Source organism: Echinops telfairi, unplaced genomic scaffold (assembly GCF_000313985.2).
Source record: "Echinops telfairi isolate 266 unplaced genomic scaffold, ASM31398v2 ScPeMD7_4225;HRSCAF=4972, whole genome shotgun sequence".
In the NCBI taxonomy this organism is placed as follows: domain Eukaryota; kingdom Metazoa; phylum Chordata; class Mammalia; order Afrosoricida; family Tenrecidae; genus Echinops; species Echinops telfairi.
The window spans coordinates 5830899-5835481 of NW_022108124.1; positions in this window are offsets into that span (position 1 = coordinate 5830899).

The following is a 4583-nucleotide window of genomic DNA, read 5'->3' on the forward strand; positions in this document are numbered from 1 at the left end:
CTGAATGGCCTGTTTAAGAGTCTGATCATTACATACTTGTCCTCTTTCATTTGTCACTACTCTATGTAGGTGGCTTAACTTTAAATAAGCCCTCCATTGCTTTCTTAAAATTCTGTGACTTTGTAATTGATGCTCACTTTGCATGGATGGTCTTTCTCCCCATGTAACATTTTCTCATCTCTCATGATTTGGCTCAAGAATTACTCTCTGGAAATATATTCTGATATCCATAATCTGATAGCAATCAAACTTTTAAATTAGGAAACATACACTGTGTTATATGTGTGTGTTCTGACATTTCTCTTTTATTATACACTTCAAGCAGTCAGTTTAGATTTTACCTGGTTCTAACCTCTGTGCCTGCCATACAGAAGGCTACGATGAAGAAAGCATGTTGGGATTTAAGCTTGAAGCAGTGGACTAACACCTTTCTATCAAAGACTGAAAGAGGGAAGTCTGACTGAGGGCATCAGAAACTAACTGGTTCAAACCCTTCTGAGAATTTACATTCTTAGGCCAGTTATACTGAATTAGATCTATATTTCAACAAGGCAATTCTTAGAAATACCTGGATTATTTTCAGAATAAGATTCTTATAGATCGGGATCCCATGTGGATCCATAAGAACTTGGGGAATGGGAAGAATAGTTGGAGTTTGTGGCTATTGTCAATACTGGGGGAGCTGGGTTATTGCATGAGGGGAATTTCAGGAATAGGCACAGAAAGATAATGAACGTTTGGAGTGTGCCCTGAGAGGAAAGAGACAGAGAAATAACGAAGATAAAGAAAAGCGTTCAGAGAAGCAGGGGCCTGAGACAGATTGGAAGTGGTGATTGTAGTGATATTTGTTTAACTCAATGTAGAAGCAGAGATTATATTCTGGGACGGATGTAGAATAGAGTGGAATTTGTGGAATTTCCATGGTAGCAGCAGACAAGGCAAAGGGAGTTAATGAGATTGGCAAGAGAGTGGCTAGAATCATGAAGCTTAGCTTTGAGAAGGAAGAGTGGGAGACCAATAGAGGTATGACACATTATACAAACATTAAGGATGATCTAAAAGTGTGTGAGTCCAAAAGTTCATGAAATAAAAATCATTATCTTTTCATTGCATTTTTCCATGAATCATTTGAAGTCCCCTCATACATTCTTGGATCTGTTGTTGTTGTTATTAAGCAAAATAAGCTCTTGCGGCTAACAAGAGCCATTACATTCTCAATTGTGGGAACTACATGGTCCTCAACCATGGTGGAGCTCTCCTTTGAATGTTAGCACAATATCAGAGTCAAAGTCGGGCCCCTGGATGGTACCTGGCTATAATCACTGAAAGTTTTTCTCAAAGATTCTGTAGTAGAATTCTGATTTTTTAAAAACAGAACAGAATGTCAACTTGTCATGAAATACTGATTTTATGAAATCATGGGGGCTTAATAAACTTCTGAAACTTTTGGTCCGAGATGATCTTTCAGCTTTAGACCAATAGTAGTCCTGCACGTCTTTTCAAGAGCAAGAAGCCGTTCAGCTGAACTAGTATTGAATGTCTACCTTGAGCATTCAGCTCTTTTAAATTCCTTCAATGGGGGCTCCACTTGACAAGAACAGCTTGAAAGATGGCAGTGAGTTCATTGTCCAGCTCAGCAAAGGACGGTGAGGACAGGAGCCCAACTTGAAGAATGTAGCCAGTGCCACTGAATTGGACATTGTTGTGGACATTGTTGAATTGCTGTGTGTCCTGCTGTGCATATCCTCACCATCCACAAAAATAGAAAATATTTTATGTTAGTTTTTAAGATTCAAGGCAAAGTAAGAATGGCAAGATTTTTATTTCATAGGTGCAAGTTTACTACTCCCCACCCACCCACCACACACACACAAAGGACAATCCCACTGCCATAGAGTGCCTTCTGACTCATAGCAACTCTAGATAGGGTTTCTGAGACTGTAAATCTTCCTGCAAGCAGACTCATCTTTCTCTGCAGAGTAGCTGATAGATGAACTAATTTGAACTGCCAGTCTTGTGGTTAGCAGTCAACACCTAACCCCAAATTCCACCAGACTCTGAGGGGTATAAAGGAAGGTGGAATTAAATTAGCTCTTCCAAAAAAAACAAACCTTCAAAATCTTGTTGTTCTTTTAGTTTATCTGGTGTGACCTGGCACACAAAGATACGAATGTGGCACAGTTTAATCCAAAGTAAGTCTTGGAAACCACGAACTACCCTCTTGGATTTCCAGTGGTCTCAGTTCTCTCATCTTTTGTTCTAATGCCCCTTTGGGACAAGGGTTGTTGCTGCCAAAATGCTTGCTGAACACACACGGTAGCAAAAGATTAAAAGGTAAATGGATAAAATCAATCACAAGTAAAACAACAAAGGAATAACTCTCTCTCAGGCTTGTCCCGGGGAGAAACACTGGGATTGAGAAATAGTACAGGAAAACTTCACCATATGCAGCATCACCAATCCTGACTCAGCCGCTTATAAACTAAGGAAACGTGGCTCTACTTGTGATGAAAGGTGTTGCTGGCATGTGTGTGTGTGTGGGGGGGGGGGGGGGCCGGGGACTGTTCATCCCCATTCCTAATTCCAAATTTTACCTGAGAGTTGTTTTGATACACATGAGTTGATTTTAATATAGTGATCAATGTCTCAGAGACTTGGTGGCATACTGTGTCCCACGTGGTGCTGCTAATTGCAAGGTCAGAAGTTTGAAACCATCAGCCACGCATTCCTCTGGAGATAAGCAGTGACAGTCTCAGAAACTCACAGGGGCAGTTCGTCCCTGTCCTATGTGGTCACTGTGAGTGGGTACGGATTCAATGGCAGAGAATTTATTTTGAGTTTTAAGGCATTCTTACTTTTGGCAAACCCCAAGCCCCCATAATTTATACTGGTCCCACGCAAAACACAGCGAAGCCCTTCCTGGCCGTGTGCCATCCTCACAAGTATTGCTAGGTTTGACTACATTTTATCAAACAAATTAAAATGTATTCCAGCCCAAATTAAGTTCAATTTGTATGTCTAGTTCTCTGAACATCATTGGGGGCACTTAATTGGTGTTATGTGTTATTGTTATTTAATTAAAATACATATTATATTTAGCTGTGTGATATCCTTTCATTGCTGTGCAGCTGTGGTGTTTCTTCTTTGGTCTTTAAAATTTTCCTTGGTCTCTAAAAATATCATAAATTAAATGTGCTCTGTGCCTTAAGACACCAATGGATAAAGCGACCATGGCCTTAGGATACGAAGTGAACCTCTTTGAGGAGATACGAGAGCATGAAGTAAAGGACTTGGAGGTTGGACTCAAATCCAGATTCCACATCGACCTGTCTCATCCATCAGCACTACCACCGATGCCACTGTTCTCTGTACTAACTGTGGTCTTTGTAAGCTCCCTGGGTTTTCACTCAGTAGTGATGCAGAAGAAAGGCCAGGCTATCTGCTTTAGTAAAGGTTCTAGCCAAGAAAACCTACACGAGCTTTTCTACTCTATAGCACATGGGGTCCCATGAGTTGGAGTCAGTTTTGTTTTTACAGGGTGCTGTCGTTGGCACCCCGATAGATGGCAATGCTGCCAAATCTCGCCCCATCCCTGAGCCTGTTGGAGACTGGATCTTTACCATCCACGAGGTTTTCATTGGCTGATGTTTAGAAGTAGATCATCAGGCATTTTCTTCCTAGTCTATCTAAGCTCCAACCTGTTGAGCCTTCCAGGAACACCCAGCCACTGCTGACAGGTAAATGGCTGTGAACGAGGTCCATTGGCTGGGAGTCATATTCAGGTCTCCCAAATGGAAGGTGAGAGTTCTACCATTCTACCAACAGTACCAGCTCCCCGTTAGCAGAAACTAGTAACTAATCAGGTACAATAAAAGGAAAACAGTGTTGAAAAAGTTAAAATGGGTTTTTATGTGAGCACATACAAAGGGCAAGAACGTTATTTCCTTGCAAGACAGCAGGAAACTATGAATATAAATCCTATGTAAATATTTTAAAGCAGGGTTTATGTGGGCGGTCAAATAAAAATTATGTTACATCAGAAAGCTTCTTTGCATATGTCATGGTGCCCTGGAACTAACACAGGTTTGGAGGTCAAAGATGTGGTTTGAAGTTCCAGGGTGTCCCCTGAATGGTCTGGAGGAATTGCCTGTACGAACCACAGTGCTCACATCCCTGGAGGGGTGGGGATGTAATAGCGCTTGCTAACCTCACAGCGGTGTGGTATCAGGCCTAGGGAAAGTTAGAGCTGGTGGAGTAGGAGTTCAAGGTGTGGCCACCAGGTTCCAACATCCAGAAGATTATTTCTGGAGCAATCAGCACATTATGACACCACCTATCTGCCAGGTTCACCATATGTCATTCTTCTCAAGTCCAAGTTTCCTCTATCAGCTTCCAACCACCATGTTATAAATGACTTATGATTTATAACTTCCTCTTATGGCCCAAGATTACATTTCCTGACAATTACTGACTTGATTTTGTGGAATTGGTCTTCAACGTCTCTGCCTACATCTTTTTGCATCATTTCAGTTGTCCTGCATTGAAATCATGGATGAGATAAAAAATAATTATATATGTACATA